Source organism: Aedes albopictus, chromosome 2, assembly GCF_035046485.1.
Source record: "Aedes albopictus strain Foshan chromosome 2, AalbF5, whole genome shotgun sequence".
NCBI lineage: Eukaryota > Metazoa > Arthropoda > Insecta > Diptera > Culicidae > Aedes > Aedes albopictus.
Genome location: NC_085137.1, coordinates 440,732,888 through 440,754,179, shown reverse-complemented (window position 1 = coordinate 440,754,179; position 21,292 = coordinate 440,732,888). Strand labels below are relative to the sequence as shown.

The following is a 21,292-nucleotide window of genomic DNA, read 5'->3' as shown; positions in this document are numbered from 1 at the left end:
CCCTTACTCGAATGACTTGAAACAACAAAACAGTTTTTTTTCGAAAAAAATAAAAATCCACAACTGCTACAGCTAGCGGTTACAACAATTAGCCGCACTTCGTTAGCGCTCGTCACTATTACCCCCTCGTAGAAGCACTAGCTTGCCCTGTACCCTCGAGCTGCTGCTGCTGAGGCAAGGAACCTCAAAAACCACACTCGAAAATACTTTCACCTTTCGCTCTTGGCGCGCGGCCTGCTACAACTTCAGATCGCGAGGGATTCTTCCCAGGGCGGTGGTAAACTCAAGAAGCCGCCTCTTTGTGTCTGTTTTTTTTTTTGGTTTTTATTTCGGATCGCTTTTCCGGCTTCTTCATCCACTAGCCGATCCGTTTAAAGGTGTCAATTTTGATCTTCCTCCCTCTTCGTTCCCTTTTAGGGATCGGAACCAGGAGACAACCGAGACCACTGGACTGGTCGTCGTCGTCACCGGGTATGTGTGACAGGTGAAAAGTTTTAATGTTGCATTTTTTTTTTCTTTTGGATTCTCAATGACAGGTCCTTTCAGTAGGGTTGATTTTGACGGGGATAGACAATGTTCGAGGCAGTCACCTGCTCGAACTTCGGGGAACAATTCTTACCGTGGTTGGAGAGGTTTTCAGCGATTAATCAGCTTGCTGGATACTAGACTGGAAGCCGTCACATTGGATAATCCCAGAAGGCCGAGCACCGAAATTATCACAGCACACGCACATCTCAGTCACAGAGCACTTTGATCGATTGCACACAGTAATGGATTGTCATTTCGAGCGCGGTTCCTCAGTAGGCGGTTTCGCGATTCGGCAGGAACTCACGACTATCACGATTCTCGTTTCTTCGCTGTGCAGATTACCGTTTCCGCTAAACCGTCCAATGCTAGTTGCTCCGACACTGATTTTCGATTTGCTTTGCTTATTTTTCACTTTTTGCACTGTGGTATTTTCCTTTCTGCGAGTGACGACAGCGACGTGTGACGTTTGGCACACACAGTTTCGTGTGTTGTAACAGCAGGGCTGTAACAAGCGCACAGGGTTGGCAATAGATAGAGTTCTTGATTGTGGTTCTGTTCCACGATCCACACTTGCTGCGCTCCACCGAGCAACTGCCACAGCAAAAACGACGTTGACTGCACGAAAGGCTCCACCGCACTCCGGTCCGGTTCTCGAGGGGTCCGGAGGTCGACTCGGCGCTCTCTTTCTGGCCCGGCATCACACTGCAGTTGCCGTCGCCACCGCAGCAGCAACAGCAGTGAGCCAAGTGTACACGCGATCCAAGCTCCAACCAGAAACCGTCCACCCGGTGCGAACGTCTGCGAACGAATGAAAAGGAAAATTTATGTTAAAATGCTGTTTTGTGACGACGGTGGCGGCCACCGACTACACTGCCGCGGCGGCCGCCAACTCATTCGGCTGCTAGTTAAACACTCACACAACCGTCGAACAGTTGCTGCGAGGGTGAGGGAGTCGTAGTAGGCTGTGGTGGGCGCGAGCGCGAAAATAATACGAACGGCTACGCGTCAGAGCGGGAAGGGATGCAGGCACTTGCCAGAGCGCGTTCCAAGTGAAGGCAATCTAGCAATCGTGGGGTTCGATGTGCGTTGGTGTGCAGTCGTGTCGCTACACGGCGTCGTGTACGGATACGAAGCGCTCGTACGTGACTACACGTCGTGTCCGTACACGAAGGAGCGCCTGCGCTCTGCCAAGCTGGATCGCAGATGGCGGTGGCACAGTGTGTGATAGCGTTGGAGGGGTCGGCCGATTCGGAGTGTGAGTAGTCGAGCCTCGCACATGTTCGAACTTGTTGTTCGGCGAGAAGACTACGCGAGAGAGACAGAGAGGGGCCCGTAGGCGTTCGGAGAGCAGAACTTGTATGACTTCATCCGCATTTGCGCGTCGTCGTGGCAGAAATCGTGTGTGAGGGATTTTTCCACATATCGGGATGACCCCTCTACCCACCCGATTCACACACCACCCTCACAGATTCACACCCTTCACCACGCATTGTACTCGACTCGTGTAGATTTGTCCCACACCCCAGGCCAGCCATGGAAAATGGAAGTTCCAAAATCTCCTCCAACCCCTCGCATCGATTATCCACACAGTTTGAAAACACCCTTCGTGCTTCACCCCTTTCCACCAGGGGCAAGCTAAATTATTCATATTAAATTTACTAATTATTCACCCGAATACGGGTCAAACTACCCGTCGCCACCGACCGCCGCGCCGCCAAGTTTCACGTCTAACTTCGGAGGATCCGATTTGGCACGCAGCGGATGACGTATAGTCTCGCAAATCGTCGACACGCACACGAAACCGGAACCTTCGGAACGCAGCGCCAAAAAATTCGTGATAATTATGTTAATTAGCATCCATTGCCCCCTCGGCTCCGTATGGATCAAGCGCGAGACACACTAGCCCAAATCGAAGGCGGCTGTGGCGGCGGCGGAAATTCGGCCGTTGTTCGTTCGGCTTGTCGCCGTCCGCCGCCGCCGCCATCGTCGTGTTTGCGGTTGTTGCGAAAATCTCCAACACTGGACTAATTGATGTGATTTTTTTTTGGTGTTGTTGTTGGTCGGGCGTTGCTTGTTGTTGTTTGCAGGTTATGTACCTTGTCCAAACTTTATTACGGGTTTCCTTCTCCGGGTACGACGATCAACAGTTCTCGAGGTCGCGGTCAAATTAAGCACCGACCGAACGCCCCGAAACGGCAAATTATTTCAGTTCAGCCACGCCGTAATTAATGGGCGAATGTCACACGCAAACGTCAACTGTCACGTTGACAGAGGCGTTGTTGTTGTTGTTGTTTGCTTTGTATTTGCGTTGTTGTGAAAAGTGCAAATGCGCGTCCTAATTAGTGACGACCGGCGGTTGATTGCTTGTTTTATCGGACATTTCTGCAACATTTGATCAAAATGTCGGTCGGACTAAATTGTGTCACTTTGTCTCATCAAATGCGGCGAGTATTGTCATCCCCGTTTAATGGCGGCCGTCCCAATTCTTGAATGGTGGCGGCGCGGTGGTTCGGTGACCTCGCTGATTAAAACTTTTACGATGCCGCAAATGACGGTCATCTCATTGCACAGCGCTGCAAAACAGAGAACCCTTTCCGCCAAAGGTATTGCGACGCGACTTGCGATTATTGTGGCGACAGCTTCCTGTGGCAGGTTGCGCGCAACAAGTGAGCGCTTCCAGAAATGATCGCGGCGTGGACTGCTGCGATGACGGTGTCGGCGTCCATCGTATACTTTTTGGTTGGATGACGTGTAATTAATTGAAGATTAAAGCCAAGCCAAGTGGCGGCGGCCGCGGCGGCATCAACAAAGTTTTGCGTGGAGCGGACGATGATGGACTGGGACGGTGAGGACCGACCGTAGTCGAGGTGGACGCGACGCGCGACTCCGTAGATGACATTTGGCAAACTCGCGCGGAGATTACCCCGGAGCGAGTCGGTGCGGTGTGCAGAGGTAGGTATATTGCCGAAATTAATTGCGCTTGCGGTTTATTAGATTTAGAAACGACCCGGCTGTCAAGGCTTGACACATCTGGGTTGTTTGGAGGAACATTACGAAAGCGAAACGTACGGATGGACCTAGTTCTGACAAGTGAGGTGAATTACGACGGTCTCTGTACGCCAAGTGGTGGACAGCAGTGCCAAAACACGGTGATTAAGGCAGGCATCCGATGATGAATACGGATGGTAAAGGCTAGGTAACGCGTATACTAGATGAAATAGAACATACTTCGTTGAGATTCTTTGCTTCTTATTCAGCAACGCCTTTGTGGATCCAGAAGGGCTACGAGCAACATTAGAGAAGAGCTGGTAACCAACCCCGGTGAGAACTACGACTGATAGGAACGGAGGGTTGGCTTCTGCAAACCAAAGCATCTGTTACCCGTATTAGGAGCGGCCCTGGACAAAGTTTGTTCTCCATGTAAGGGGCAGCTGATCGATATCCGAGTGCTAGCGAAACTTAGGAGGTAAGCGTCCAGAACTGGGGCTGCAAAACGGTGAGGCGATAAGGAGAGCGTCCAACACAGCTCTGGTCCTCATAAGTTCACACTTCATGCTTCCACGGGTCAAGCGATGACAAGGACCGCCAGCTAAGAGTTGTGTGCTAAGTTGGTAGTGAGGCTTGGGCACATCCAAAGCGTCTGTTCACCAAGGAAGTGCGGCTCAAACAGCGTCTGTTCTGGTATCCAGCGGCTGAGTATGGAATGTTCCTTTACCGGAAGGTATACCAAAGGTGACAGCCTTACCACGGTGTATAGGGGACCTTAGACAGAAACCAGAAAATGAAAGATTACGAACTGATTCAACGGCAACGACTTTTGGCGCAAAACAACGGGCAAGAATTGGAATTTGGAATGTACTAACCCCAGTCCAGCAGGGTAAACTGGCACAACTAGCCAATGAGGCATGCGGTATGAAGCTTGAGATCCTAGGACTGAGCGAAGTCCGTTGGCCGAATTTTGGAAAACACAGGTCGGCGTCGGGTCAAATTCTGCTAAACTCTGGCATACGAGGTGAACACACTCCTCGCCACCGTGGAGTTAGCTTCCTGCTCAGCGCTCACTCCCTCGCTGCACTCATGAAGTGGGAACCTTTTAATGAGGGGATAACTGTAGCCAGACTCAGAACACAGCTTCGAAACCTTACCATGATCCAATGTTATGCGCAAACCGTTGCTGCCGAAATGAAAGACAACGAGAACTTTTACATTCAATTGAATCCTGTCGTGGACAAGGTTCCGAAAGGTGATATCAAGATCCTCATGGGCGACTTCAACGCGAAGGTTGATTCTGACAACTCGGACTATGAGCACGTCATGGAACGCCATGGTCTCGGAGAAATGAGCGAAAACGGAGAGCTGTTTGCAGAGTTTTGTGGCAACAATGACATGGTGATTGGGGGATCGCTCTTTCCTCATCGACCAGTGCACAAAGTGACATGGGTTTCTCGAGTAACGTCACGGAAAATCAAATCGACCACATCTGCATCAGCCGAAAATGGAGACGGGACCTTCATGATGTGCGACACGAACGTAGCGCCAACATTGCGTCCAATAATCATCTCCTAATCGGCGAGATCCGACTGCGTATTGCTAGGATCCATCGACAAGAGGAGAAAATCGGACGCCGGATCAACACACCCCGACTGGAAGACGCTGCGGTGAAAAGGTCGTTCGTTGAGGAGCTGGAGAACCGTGCTGCGAATATTCCGGAAGGTGGAAGCGTAGAAGATCAATGGCGTGCCATCAAGAACGCCTTCATCGTCACCGGCGAGAATAATATGGGTGAGCTACGCAACCGCAGAAAGCAGTGGATCACAGATGACCTGGAGGAAGATAGAGGAACGAAAGAACGCAAACGCCGCGATAGAGCGAGTGGAAACAGGAGGAGCCAAAGCCGTAGCCCGTCTGCGCTATTCGGCACTCGAGAAGGAAGTGAAGCGCTCATGTAGACGGAACAAAAGAGCGTGGGCGAACTCCCTAGCCGACGAAGGTGGGAAAGCCGCAGACACCGGTGACATCTGGATAGTTATTGATCGACCCGGCTGACCAGTTGAAACGCTGGTTCGAGCACTTTGGAAACCTTTTTCAACACCTCAGTATGATCCGCCAAGGGTTCGACGCATTAATCGAGTCAACACCGAAGCTCCATCAGTGCAGGAGATAGAAACAGCCATCCGTAGCATGAAATCGAACAGGGCCCCAGGGGTCGATCGCATATCAGCTGAGATGTTCGTAGTAGCTGCAAAACTGCTACATCAATTGTTCTGCAACATATGGGAAACCACGACATTTCCGGCTGACTGAATAAAAGGCGTCTTGGTAAAGGTACCCAAAAAGGGTGACTTGACTTTACGCGATAATAGGCGGAGTATCATGTTGCTGTGCATCGTTCTTGAAGTCCTCTGCAAAGTGATCCTCTACCGGATACAGGAGAAGATTGGCGCAACTCTCCGACGGCATCAAGCAGGATTCCGTGCCAGACGATCCTGTGTGGACAATATTGTCATGCTCCGTATCATTCTGGAGCAAATCAATGAATTCCAAGAGTTTCTCTACCTGGTGTTCATGGATTACGAAAAAGCTTTCTACCGATTCAACCACGAAAACATGTGAGAAGCTTTCAGGCGCAAGGGTGTCCCTGAGAAAATCATCGGCCTCATTGAAGCACAGTACAAGGCATTTTCGTGTAGAGTGCACAACGGTGTCTTGCCTGATCCTACCCAGGTCATTGCTGGAGTGAGGCAAGGATGTATCCTATCACCGCTACTGTTCCTCATCCATCGTTATCGACGAGATTCTGGTAGGTGCGATTGATCGTGAACCAAATCGTGGATTGCTGTGGCAGCCCATTACCATGGAGTACCTAAATGACTTCGAATTGGCTGATGGCGTTGCGCTCCTTAGCTCAACGGTGCTTTGATATGCAGAGCAATCTCGATGATCTTGATAATCGCTCCTCAGCGGCAGATCTTACCATCAACGTCAGCAAGACCAAATCGTTGAATGTAAACACGGTCAACCCTTCCAGCTTTACGGTAGCTGGGCAAACAGTGGAGAATGTTGAAAGCTTCCAATATCTTGGTAGCCAAATGGCGGCCGATGGCAAGACCAAGATCGACATAAGTGCACGGATCAAGAAGGCGAGGGCTGCTTCTGCGAGTTTAAGAATTGTATGGGAAAACAGCCAGATTAGTCAACGCACCATAATCCGTGAAATCTGTGCTGCTGTACGCCAGTGAAACTTGGTGTGTATCAGTGGATAACACTCAACGGCTGCAGCCTGTAGGTCTTCATCAATAGATACCTCCGGTATATAATTCGTACATAGTGGCCTTACAATTGGATCTCCAACAAGGAGCTGCACCGTCGATGTCATCAAAATCCGATAGCGACAGAAATTCAGGAGTGAAAGTCGAGGTGGGTCAGCCACACTCTTCACCGGAGCGGTAATGAAATCTGCAAGCGTTAGATTGGAACCCAGCAGGACATCGTAGAAGAGGCAGACCCAGAGGCTCATGGCGGTGCCGCTTCAACAACGAAATAAAGTAAGTTGACAGAAATTTGACCTGGTTACAGGTCAAGGCGATGGCAGGCAATCGCCCAGGATGGAGATCATTCAATTGCCCTCTGCACCACCATGGGTCCTCAGGACTGAAACCGTTGTGATTTTTGTACTTCAATTGGTATGTCAATCTGTCCTCATACCAGTCAGCACGCGGTTGGATGTACCACGATTTCGTTCACAGAAACACACCAAACAATATCGCTCGATGCAACCGAAATTACGGAAACGATTAGTCTGTTTACGGGCGCACAGGGAGGGATTGCATAACACTAACACGCTCCACCCAGAGACCCCGTTTGCAACAGCTGCTTCACCTCGGAGCAAACTTTTGACGAATCACCTCGTAACCCACCAGAAAAAAAACAACAACAACTAGAAACACTACAACAAATTATACATAGGTACCCATAGTTGTCGACATCACCCAAAAAAAAAAGAATCCGATTCAGCCAAATCCAAATCAAGCAAACTGGTTTAACCGGTTCCTCTTGTTCCCCCGGTCGCGACCCAACCCACCGTTTAGTTGTGCTCGATTGACGGATGGACGGGGACCGATGAACGACGGATCAACCGTCGTTGTTGTTGCATTAGCGCGCGCTTTATAGCGCCAGCCCTGGTCAGATCGACCAATTTGCCTATTTTCCCGTTTCCTGTGCCACATGCCAAAATTTGAGGTTCACCCGAACGAGCGAGGCTCGTTTACCAGGCTGATTCAACCTAGGTACTTGGATGGACGGATTGACCGAGTCCGAGTCCGCGAGTGAGCAGAATGGAGTTTGACAGATTTGGATTTTCGGAAACGACGACGACGACGACTATTCAAGGACGACAACGGCATCGACGATGATGCCGAGCTGGGCTCGGTTGGATCGTTCGCGTTTTTTTTTTTTTGGTTTGTCCGCGCGCACGGCGCGCGGAGATAACCTCTCCGATCCCGGTGCGGGTTTGCTCGATCCAACAACTGAAGGAAGATGGAGACGCGACGCGGCGGAGGCGCAATGCGTCGTCGGACGAAAGAGCGGAAAGAATTGATGAAACCAGTTTATTTCTGCTGATTTCATGCTTGTTTTATTTTAATGGTGATTATCATTTTTCAAAAAAATATATGTGTGCGTTCGGGAGGGTGGTTTCAGGGAGGGGTTATGGGGCACAGGCGGGTTTAGTGGAAAGGGCGAACGAAGAGCCCGCGCAGATAAACGCGGGCTGTGAATGCTGCTGGTATATGAGCAGGGATGCCAGTTGGTTATTTCTTCAGTGTGAATCTATCAGAATCGTCTACACTGAAAGACGGTTTGCGGTTGGAATTACTTTTCTGGGGGTCAACATAAATGCACAACGCCACTTGATTTGTGCAGACTGAGTTTCGTTTCAATTCAATAGATTAATGTTTTCAATTTTACCATGGACCCGATTTACAATTAAAAAAAGTTTCTGTTGGCAACCGGATTCGAACCAAGAATCTTGAGATCACCAGGCTCGCACGCTACCACTCGGCTATCGAACTGGTTGATATGAGAGGAAACAGAATGCACAGAAGATGCGTTTATGGGTTGATGATTATGTTTTGCCATAGTAAATTTGAAAGCATTTTTGTGTTTGTCATAACCGCAAGCCTTCTTTCAGTGTACGAAGTATGCAATAAAGCGAAGTATGCCGCATATCCTCAGAATAATCAACACACAATTCTATCACCTTACGCCTGGCATCCACACACCAATGTGTGAACCCTCTGCCAACCATATCCCACCAACACTCCGACATCCGCATGAGTTTGTGCAGACGCAGAGGTATATTCGGTCTGATGTGGATACAAACTATTGCAATCATCACTTCCTTCCCCTTCCCCACATTGACCTGCAACTGCAACCTGACGTGGCAGGCGCCATTGTCGCCTAAAAATACAAGATCACCAACGCTCACACACTGAAGATGCCTACAAGTCCCCGGCAGATAATCTCATTGGTTCCATGTGTGAGTGTAGCTCGTCTGGCGATACTGGAGTAGCATCTACGGGCAATCATTCAAACTCAAGCTCAAGCTCATGATTAAGTTTACATCCCTGGTGGGTCGCGAGACGGTTAGCCCAGTAGCTAAGGGGGGGGTCGACATCCGAAAAGTTTGGGAACCTATGTTCTAGTGTTCTCATAAAGCACAATGGAATGGCAAAGGTATCATCGTGTCGCGCAGTTTGCTGAAATCTCGGCTAAACGCTTGACGTTTAATGTTTGACGTCAGCGGTACCCATGGGTGCTGCTATGAATAAACGTGTTTTTTTTTGCTGATATCTCAGTTGAATTGTGATTGCCGAGCACTCGGCTGTGCGGATCTCGGCAAAAGAATGGAAATTAAACTAATGATTTTTTTTTTTATGTGAATGTTATTATTTCGGGCGCAATTCATAAACGAATTCAAAAAGTAACTTCTATCGAAGCACTGTTTAAACTGCATTTTGATTTTTTGAAAGATTTCGTGAAACAATCCAAGGAAGATTTTTGAATTTTTATACATTTCTATGGGCACTTCTGATGAGATGAATTTTCGTGGAGTTGTATAATAGAGGAATTCCCACGAGTGATTGAAAACGTTGACAAATTGAGAGATTAGGAGATTTTGAAAAGATTCTGACGGAAACAGAAAACCTATTTACAAACGTTTTCCGGAACTTCTTCACTTCAGCTCTGAGGAATTTTTAAAAACGTTCAAAAACAGTATGCTCATTTCCAGCTGTGTTATCTGTTGTTAGAAGAGTTTCATAATTGTTTGGTTAAGCTTCTTTTATCCGACACAAAGAACTTTGAAATTACAAAAACAACTAGATTCCGAATTAAGTCTCAGATTTGGGTTGATATATTTTTTAAATGTATTGTTTTTTTTTATTTAGAGCACCTTTTTTGAGCACCTTTGAGATGTCTTTCAGATTTTTAGAACTTTGTTTTGGTACCTAAAATAAATTTCGAAGATATATTTTGAAAATTTTTGAAAGCTGAGCAACTGCTTGACAGCTCCGCCCAGTACAAAATGCAACGAAGGATGATTCGCCAAATCGTTATCATACAAACTTCAAAGTGATTTTTTAATATTATACAATATTAATATTTAACATTGATTAACCTTCACATACCCGCACCTCGACATCTCATTTTCAAAATGCTGGCATTTCGTCAATTTTCAGCCGATTTTTTTGAAGTCACCCTTAATCGATCTTAATTTGGTGCTAGTCTATTATACTCAAGTGGCCATGCAATATCCGGAACCATTCCGGAGATATTCCGGATTGTACTGGGGTCAGGGGGGGTGCCAAAATGGCAAAAAGTGATTATTTCGTGGGTTATTGTATTTGAATCATCAATTTTCAGCGTAATTTTTGTTGCGAGCAATGAAACACAACTGCAATAACCAGATTTGTATAAGTTGACCGATCCGGACCACCGTGACAGGTTCCGCGGGGGCCTCATTGGGGACACTTTTGGTTTTCAACCAAAACATGTCATGTGACGTATCAAACTTCGTGATTTCGAGAGAATGAGTCAGAAAAGTTACACTGAAGTATGTATCAACTGATATGGCCGCTCCGGAACACTTGAAACAGGTTCCGCGGGGGCCTCATTGGGGACACTTCTGTTTTTCAACCAAAACAGGTCGTGCGACGTATCAAACTTCCAGATATCGAGAGAATGAGACAGAAAAAGTAGACTGATGTATGTATCAACTGATATGGCCGCTCCGGAACACCTGGAACAGATTCCGCGGGGGCCTCATTGGGGACACTTCTGTTTTTCAACCAAAACAAGTCATTCGACGTATCAAACTTCCTGATTTCGAGAGAATGAGACAGAAAAGGTAGACTGAAGTATGTATCAACTGATATGGCCGCTCCGGAACACCTGGAACACGTTCCGCGGGGGCCTCACTGGGGACACTTATGTTTTTCAGCCAAAACAAGTCGTTCGACGTATCAAACTTCATGATTGCGAGAGAATGAGACAGAAAAGGTAGACTGCAGTATGTATCAACTGATATGGCTGCTCCGGAACAGCTGGAGCAGGTTTCGCGGGGGCCTCATTAGGGACACATCTGGTTTTCAACCAAACCATGTCGTGCGACGTATCAAACCTCATGTTTTCAAATGAATAAGCCAGAAATGATAGACTTAAGCCTGTATCACCTAATATGACCACCCGGAACATCTTGCACAGGTTCTGCGGGGGCCTCATTGGAGACACTTCTTGTTTTCATTCAAAACATGTCGTGCGCCGTACCAAACTTCATGATTTAGAATGAATGAGCCAAAAATGATAGACTTAAGTCTGTGTCAACTAATATGGCCACCTCGGCATATCTAGCACAGGTTCCGCGGTGGCGTCATTGATGACACTTCTGGTTTACAATCAAAACCTGCCGTGCAACATATCAAACTTCATTATTTCGAATGAATAAGCCAGAAATAAGATAAAACTAAGTAGACTCGATTCGGTATCGACTTGAAAGGGCGCTCTAGAAAACTTCCCATAGATTCCTTTTAATTTTAGATTAAGCAATCCACAAAACGTATACAAGCTGTATATTTTCGAAAAAATCGGCATATGTTTGAAAAAATAAAAGGTTAGATGTTTATTTCCAAAAATACTGTTTATACTTATAATATGTTTTTTACTTCTTCTATATCTAGATAACAACACACAACAGATAACAATCGAAGTAGCCATCTTTAGGCTTTTGATTTGCAATTTGTGCAAACAACAGTTTCGAAGACTTTACTACCTTTGTAGCAATGTAATCGCTTTGTTCCGAAATAGAATAAATATGGGTGTATAGGATTACAAATAGCTCCATGACTGTATTCAATTTCAATTGCAAAATTTTATATCCTCCTGTTATTTGTTCCTACCTTGGTAGCAGCATGCAAGTTTAAAATTAAAATAAAAAATAATATACAGCAGATAAATGACATATGAAATACTAAAATATACTTGCTGTTCAATCCCAATTCGTTACCAACACAATCCGCACGAGATTATTCTTCAATATTCCTAAAATATTTTCTTTCTACCGTAATGTCATTGCAAAATTATTGTCCCCTCTATCACAATTATTAGTTAGTTAGTTCACTACGCTATTGAAATGGAAATGACCCATTATTGAGGGTGACTGGTGGTATGACTGTACGTTTCTTACAACTTTATGTATATTTGTTTCGCTATAGGGGAAAGCGTGGTTCATCTCTTGCTGACGATCATCGTTCGTATTACGCGTAACGTGGACATTCCACATGCGTACATGATTTCCTGAAGCATAACCTAGGAAGACCAGAGGTCTTCTCATCATTTTGTACCTTCCACTCCTTCAAAGTGTTTTATTCATTCGAAATCATGAAGTTTGATACGACGCATGGTATGTTTTGGATGAAAACCAGAAGTGTCCCCAATGAGGCCCCCGCGGAACCTGTTCCAGGTGTTCCAGATTGGCCATATCAGTTGATACATACTTCAGTCTACTTTTTCTCTCTCATTCTCTCGAAATCAGGAAGTTTGATACGTCGCACGACTTGTTTTGGCTGAAAAACAGAAGTGTCCCCAAAGAGGCCCCCACGGAACCTGTTCCAGGTGTTCCGGAGTGGCCATATGAGTTGATACATACTTCAGTCTACCTTTTCTGTCTCATTCTCCCGAAATCATGAAGTTTGATACGTCGCACGACTTGTTTTGATTGAAAAAACAGAAGTGTCCCCAATGACGCCCCCGCGGAACCTGTTCCAGGTGTTCCGGAGCGGCCATATCAGTTGATACATACTTCAGTATACTTTTTCTGTCTCATTCTCTCGAAATCTGGAAGTTTGATACGTCGCACGACTTGTTTTGGTTGAAAAATAGAAGTGTCCCCAACGAGTCCCCCGTGGAACTTGTTCCAGGTGTTCCAGAGCGGCCATATCAGTTGATACATACTTCAGTCTACTTTTTCTGTCTCATTCTCTCGAAATCTGGAAGTTTGATACGTCGCACGACTTGTTTTGGTTGAAAAACAGAAGTGTCCCCAATGAGGCCCCGTGGAACCTGTTCCAGGTGTTCCGGATCGGCCATATGAGTTGATACATACATCAGTCTACTTTTTCTGTTTCATTCTCTCGAAATCTGGAAGTGTGATACGACGCACGACTTGTTTTGGTTGAAAAACAGAAGTGTCCCCAATGAGGTCCCCGCGGAACCTGTTCTAGGTGTTCCGGATCGGCCATATCAGTTGATACATACTTCAGTCTACCTTTTCTGTCTCATTCTCTCGAAATCAGGAAGTTTGATACGTCGCACGACTTGTTTTGGTTGAAAAATAGAAGTGTCCCCAACGAGGCCCCCACGGAACCTGTTCCAGGTGTTCCGGAGCGGCCATATCAGTTGATACATACTTCAGTGTACCTTTTCTGTCTCATTCTCTCGAAATCATGGAGTTTGATACGTCGCATGACATGTTTTGGTTGAAAACCAAAAGTGTCCCCAATGAGGCCCCCGCAGAACCTGTCACGGTGGTCCGGATCGGTCAACTTATACAAATCTGGTTATTGCAGTTGTGTTTCATTGCTCGCAACAAAAGTTACACTGAAAATTGATGATTCAAATGCAATAACCCACGAAATAATCACTTTTTGCCATTTTGGCACCCCCCCTGACCCCAGTACAATCCGGAATATCTCCGGAATGGTTCCGGATATTGCATGGCCACTTGAGTATAATAGACTAGCACCAAATTATGATCGATTGAGGGCGACTTCAAAAAAATCGGCTGAAAATTGACGAAATGCCAGCATTTTGAAAATGAGATGTCGAGGTGCGGGTATGTGAAGGTTAATATTTACGATTGTTTGCTGGACAGTTCTAATTTAAAATTCGAGAGTGTCTTTGACAAATTTCACACTAGGGATCCAAGAATGTTCCGATACATGGCAAACAAAATTCATTCAAAATGTGGTCAATCTCAACCAATATAAACATGAATAAATGAATGAAGATCTTCACTTGGAGCATGTTTTGTGGGGTACACCCTTTTGAGGTTGAGGGATTATTGTGAGGGATATCGTGGTTTCGCGAAAACTATACGTTCGTGTTGTAAGTCGATGGTCATGAGATTGGCTTTGTCAGTACCCTACGTTTTGACGTAAATTATTGCACCTTTGTCAATGGCAGAACTGGCTATCACTTTTTTTTTATTTTTTCCTCTCACAACAGGTCAATTTAATTTGGTCAAAACGACAGGTAAAGGCAATTTAATCGTTTGGATTAAAACCTAAACCTGTCAAAACATAACATTTTCACCAACAAATTTTCAGTGATTTTATTTTTTATTTTTGCTACACAATAAGGATAACACACAATATCTTTGGTAAAATGATAATTACACCTCAAAATTTGATATTTGGGGGCGCCCTGTAAAAACTCTGGCATGTCAAAAATAATCAGATCTAACAAAGTTTCTTCGTAACCTATACAGACTTATTTATTGACATCTCAGATCCTCCTAAACCTTTTATTCAAACACAATTTTGAAAATTTGCGTAGAGCATTGATCTTGGCCAGACCTCCAGAGTCGACATAGTTTATAGACCGGCTGCTAGAACATGAAGCATACTTTCTCCCGATTTTCATTCCAAAAATCTCATGTTATTAAGAAACCTCAACAAGTTTTTAGATATTTAGTCATAAATTCTTCCAAGGTATTTGCCGAAAACTCGTCCAGTAATTTGTTTGCGTTTATCAATCCACTTTTAGCCCATGAAGCCCGTCCATAAACAATGTTGACTTTTAGAAGGAAGAGAGGATCTGACCAAAGTCTGCGATCCATATACATTTCTGAAAATTTGGTGGAAAAGCCACAGATGGCCAAAAACGAGTTTACACAATGTAAAAGTAGGAAATGTAATTTAAGGGCATAGGCTTCACTTTATTTCAGTGCTGTCACAGAACTGGTTACTCAAGGACTTCACTATTGCACCTAATTAAGAATTTATATTTGGAAACCCTTAAGAATAATTAAGAATTATTCCGGGAAAACCCATCCATATATTATTATTTCACGAATTCTTCCAGAAATTATCGTGGAAGGGACATTCTAGCTGGAATTCATCAAAGCTTACCAAAAAAAAAAAATATTTCAAGAAAATTCTACTAAATTAGCCAAAATTAGGACACATTCTGAAATTTCTTTGTTGATTCCTTCACGATTCGTGGAACATTTTCTGTAATAATAACAGAATACTTGAATGATTTAAGCAAGAATTGCTCCACATATTTCTCTTAGTAGGGTCTGGGACCATTTGGATAGGAGCACTTATTTTGGGCACATGCTGCTATAACTCAGTCAATTTCAAACTGATTGATTTTGAGACACGATCAGATACGCACAGCATCTAGCCATGTACAAAAATTCAAGTCAATCGGTTTGAAATTGTCTGAGTTGAAGTAGAAAGTGCCCAAAATAGGTGCTCCTGCCCAAATGGTCCCAGACCCTATCTCTTCAGAGTGCATCACTGTCAAATGGACAGTGTCCATGTGTTTCTTTGAAAACACTAGAGCTTTTTTTCAAGAATTCCTCTAGGATTTTCTCATGGGACTTATTCAGGAATTTCACAAAAAAAATTTTTCAAGATGAACAGGCCTTCAGGTTTCCTCAGAAATTCTTTCCGAAATTCCTTTTGGGATTTCTTAAGGGACTCTCTATGAAATTCCACTAAGGATTGCTATATAAGATCATGAATGCTTGTGCCCCTTCATGTCTTTCTTCAAACATTTCTTAAGGAATTCCTTGAGAAATATTGTCAGAAGTTATTCTTCTTAATTTCTCCTGAAATTCCTTCAGAAGTTCCTCAAGAAATCCTTCTAGGAATTTCTCCAGGGGTTTCTCCAGGAATTCCTCCAAAAGATACGATTTCAGAAGATACTCTTCCACAAAGATTCGAAGATTCTTTGATAAATTGTTCTACAGTTTTCCATGAGAATTTGATTTTTCATGAATTTTTTAGTAATCATCGCACGCATTTCTCCAGAAGTGCCTTCGAATGTAACTCCATTTATTCAGAGATTTTTTGGGTATTTATTAGGAAAATCATCAAGAAAATTCTCAAGAGATTCTTCAGGAAGTTCCATCAGGTATTCCTCCAGGCTTTGCTTTGGATTTATCTAGACTTTCCTTCGTGAATTCCATCTGTTTTTTGTTTCAAAGATTCTCGCAGCAAGAAGTTTTTTCTTCTCCTTCTGGTTTTTGCCAAGAGTTCTCTAGTTCTTCCAGGTATTATTTCAAAAACTCCTTCAAAAATTATTTTTTCAAGGCCTCTCTAAAAAAGTCCTCCAAGATTGTTTTGTTTTGATTTTTTTATTATGCAAAATGTCCTTCAGAAATTTATCCAGATGTGTACAAAACCATTTATAAACTGAAATGAAGAACTTTTTTTGAGAACTCCGTCAGAGGAATCTCCAGAAGTTCTTTCAAGGAAACCTTCAAATAATGCTCTAGGGATCCCTCAGAAATAAATTGAGGATTTTCTTCAACCTTGATCTGTGATTTCTTCAGACAATGTTTGAGAGGTTCCTTCAGAAATTCCTTTGCTGATTCCCCAGGAATCCTTCCAGGTATTTAGCAAGCGCTTCTACAAAAGTCTCTTATGATTTTTTTTATAGAATCAAAGTGGTATCTTTTCGTGGTTCTTTGAGTAATCTTCTAGGTATTATCCTAGACTTGCTCTAGTGATAACTTCAAAGTTATTCGTGATGTGAGTTTCGACTGGAAATTTGTTGGTTATTTAAACTGGCTTTCTCAGTCTGGGGAAATTCAAAACGACTGGTTTTGTATTGCCCGACGTTTCGGCCTTGTGTATTTGGCCTTTTTCATATGATATTTTGATATTCGAATATCATTTTGTAATAGTACAGTCCAGGTCGTTCATAATAGGTGTGTCCAGTCCAGTGTCCCCAAACAAAATCAAATAGTTATTTCGCATACAAGAAGCCCAACATGAAAATTAAGGCATATATATATGTAACGAAGAACGACAGACAGTTTTACCCTTGAAAAAGGCCAAATATTCACGGTGAATATCATTTGGCATTTTTCAAAGGTAGTCCGTGACATTTACCTTAAATATTCGGAAAGAGCAGTTTTTCCGTGACTTTATTGCAGAACTGGTCAGGCCGCACAAGTTTTTCAAATACCATATTTTCAGGTTCAGCTTCTAAAATGAGCTACAGGTGATTGAATTTAGATATGACGAAATGGAAATTTTAGCACTGCTTATAACTCCCTTCAGGGATTCCTTAATGAATTCTTCATTATATTTTGTGCACGTTTTGAAAAAACATTCTGATAAAATCCTGGAAAAATAACAGGTTAAATTCGGCAGGGATCTCTCAAGACATCCCAGAATATATTTTTGATGGAACCGCGGGACTAATTTAAAAAAATCTTATGGGAATTTCTGTGTGACTCACCAAAGGCATTTTTCAAAGAGTTCTTGGACTACACCTGAGAAGAATTTCCGAAGAAATCCCTATGGAATTTGTAAAGATTTCTTTAGAAGAATACCTTCGCTCCATGGAAGAACTTTTGAAACCCCCCCCCCCCCCCCCCCCCGAAATTTTTAAGGAAATCTTTTTAATTCTGAAAAAGTCTCTGGAGATAAACATATCTTCTCAAAAGGATTTCAGAAGGAATCCCAGCAGGAATTTCGGAAAGAGCCTCTAAAGAAATCTTCACTAGAATCCCTGTAGAAATCATAGGAAGTACTTTTGAATGGCTCTCTGGAGGAGTATTCGTACAAACCCTAGGAATATTCTGGAACGAATCTCAAGAGGAATTTCTTAAGAACTTCCTGGAGAAATACCTGCGTGTTGCAATGGGCTGTAATTTAGGTTCTAGTATTCAAATCTTTATGAAATTTGAAATTTGTGTTGTCTAGCTAGCATACTTTCAAATTATGCAATAAAATCACCTTTTTTGTATCACCCGCAAGGTTTGTAATTGAGGGGCACAGAAAAACAAACTAACAAGATCAAGACAAGATTAAATTATAGAAAAAGACATCGCTACGAAAACGTAAGCGCCCAACGCTAATCATGCTGTGTTTGGCCAAGTAATCACTAGATGGCGGTAGTGAGCAAACATCAAACAGGAGCAAATACGATGTAAGTGCCGCGAGTGGTCTATCCAACAACTATCAAGTATTTCAATCAACCGTTAAAAATGTGATTGAATGAGAGCAAACAGAGAGCAATGTTTGTTTCTCTATACCTTAATTAGGGAGGGGCCGTTCTCAATGAGATTCTAAAATTGTAACTCTAAAATTGAGGACTACAGTATTTTTAAAAATTTCGTCAAGTATGACTCTAGAAAATCCGATTTCTCTGCAATCTCTAAGAATTTCAAATAGAAAAAGTGATCTAAAATAAAAAAAAATCTTCATGTTCAACAATTATTCTCAGACAAATAAGAATCGTGTTATTCTCTAGAGACTACACCACTTTTTACTCCAAAATTTATTAAAAAGCAGCAAATACAGACGTATTTCAAAGGTAAGGAATGTTATTGCTTCTTTTGCACTGTATTCGAACTTGTACATACACATTTTGTCACACCACAATATCACAGTCACAGACAAACAGACGAAAAAGCTACAGCATTTTTTGTGTGCATTCTAGCATCACCTGGTGGACAGTGTCAATGACAATGTTTCACGAAACATTACGTTGTGCAACAACATCAGCATCACCAGTTTCAGCATACATTGGTTCGTTTATAGAGCACTGCATGAAATTCTCTCCTTCTCTTTCACTCTTACACAAATTTTGTAAACAACAAGACCAAGAAACGTCAAAATCCCATACAAAATCAATACAGTACAGTGACATATATGGACCTAATCGGTTTGTTTACTCGCTACTCTCATTTGTGTTTGACGTGTGAACCAATATTTTGAACTATAGTTCATTTTACGAGCCGATTTTATGAATGAATTTTGACAGGAGGTAGCGTCCAATAACCCGTAAAAATCAATATCATCATCAACATTGTTGTCACTTCGTAAAATGGCTCATTACATATTTGCATGTAGTCTTAAGGTGAAACATCAAAAAATCCCATTGCATACAAACTTAAGAGGCACAAATTTAACGAACAAAACATCGACCCAAGCCGCACTAGTTTATCCTGGCTTTGCTCATTGCAAAAAGAAGCAGCTTTTTCCGAATCGAGCGCATTTGTTTACTTTCAAGAATGGTGCTCTTGAAAACGTGAGTAGGGATCCAAGTTTGCCATTACGGCAGCCTTATTTGTATTCTCTGATGTTTCTCCTTAAAAGCAAAGTAAAATGCAATATACAATTCATGCATTCGAACAATGGACATTTTCATTTGACGTCTAAAATCACCTGGTTTTGGGGGTCTTTGACAGTTCTCCTATGAAACTGACAATTCAGCGTTCGCGCCTTTGTTCGGCAGTTGTAAACAGTGGCATACACGGACCTGTCATCTGAGAAGGCCTATTCTTAAAAACTGCTCCGTTGTTAGATGTTTCCAGAATAAATCCATGCCTTGTCATCTGGCAACCCTGCCAACGAAAGTCCCAAGCCGGCCGACACAAGCGAGACTGACTCGACCCAAAGAGCCCCGGACAATTTTTTTTTTCGAGGTATTTGGACCGGGAATTCGTGTAATGTTTTGCACCGCGCCGTGTTCGGCCAAAGCGGAATTCCAGAAGGCAACACAACTATGCCGACTATTCGGTGATCGGTTCTACGGTTGTGACCGCATCAACGTCGTCGTTCTCGTCGTCGTCGTTGAATCGAACCGTGCAAATCGTTGAAAATTTCCTCTGGTTGGCGGGTCGGGCGCGCGGTTAAGAGCGCGAAACTGATCGGATCGTCTCGTATCATCGTGTGGCTCCTCCTCTCCATACCGTGCCGAAGTTCATTTATTTCAATTAACCTCCGTTTTCTCCATTTGCTTCAGCTGTTTACGCCCGGACACGGCATTACGACGCCGTGTACTTTGAGATCGTAGACAACCAGGAAGATCGCTCGCCCACAATTAAACAAGCAATTTATTATCAATTTTCCTATCTTTCGATCGAGAACGTATCTGCACCGTGTTGGGACCCCTCGCACCTAAGGTTTCGAAAATACAACAGCACTCACAAAAAAAAGCCAGAACTCCGAATCAATCCATATGCTCATCCACGAATTATACTGAAAGGCGCACGCTTCGCCTAATTATAGATGTTTAAAACCAACCTTCGGGCCTCCTGCTGGCGAACAGTCTGTGCTGGAGCTGTTGCTGACGTAGGTATGTAGTCGCCCGATCTCAGAACACTTTTCTCCAGTCGAAAACATCTCCAAACTGGAGAAAAATGGTTTCACCACTATTCAGACCTATTCAGACTAACGTCCGAGGCGTTCTCGCGCACAGCTGTAGCTGTAGTCTACGTCTGCTTGGTAGGGCAGTTGTTGCTGTTAGAGTTTTATCATAACTTTAATGGGATTCAATTATCTTGTACCGTGCTGCGCGCGCTGGACTAAATCAAACTTCTGCCATCCACGCCGTACACATTGGTAGGTATTTCCCTCTGCTCGAGTCGAAGAATACGGCCAAGAAGAACGGCCAAGAAATGATGGGAAGCAATAACAGGCCCAGTTCGGAAAGGTACACACGAAGAAATTTGAAAAGGGTCAACAAACTGACCTTCGACGCCCCGGCTTGAGCCGGCTGCTGGCAACACTTTTGGCAGTCGAGGCAGCACCGATTTGACAGCTGTCTGTGATTGTCAGTCACTGCACCACACCACCGGCTTCATTGTGTTTACATTCGTATCACGGAACAAAAGAGCGAACAGTCAGTTGGAAGAAGGTGATAAAGACGTAAGTAGAAAGAAAGAGGAAAATGGGTTTTGCGAAAAGGGGTGTGTGCTAATTTGTGACAAGTGAAGAACGGCAGAGAGGAAGGTGGTGTGGGTTTTCAAGGGATCGCTGATTCGGAAAATTTTCTCGGTGCAGATTGTTTACCTGTGGTATCAAAAGAGTTTCCATTGTGATAGAGATGTAAGGAGGAAGACGGGAAGCTTGATTCAATCATGGGTTTCAGGAAGACATGTCAGTGACCCCAAAGGTATTTTTAATGTTTTTTATATATTCCATAGAGAACAAACATTACAAATACGAATAACAGTCATGGT

General features: G+C 43.8%; 1 long non-coding RNA gene across 3 annotated transcripts in view; it reads right to left on the bottom strand.

Moving 5' to 3' along the window:
* LOC115265136 (uncharacterized) overlaps positions 1–21,292 on the bottom strand; it is a 91,789-nt gene that overhangs the window by 59,090 nt on the left and 11,407 nt on the right. For 2 of the 3 annotated variants that reach the window (XR_009998013.1, XR_009998011.1), the window contains exon 2: positions 620–1,326. This is a non-coding gene — a long non-coding RNA (uncharacterized LOC115265136). Of the gene's footprint in view, positions 1–619; positions 1,327–1,445; positions 1,465–21,292 lie in introns of those variants that run through there. The other variant, XR_009998012.1, reaches the window with a different exon arrangement.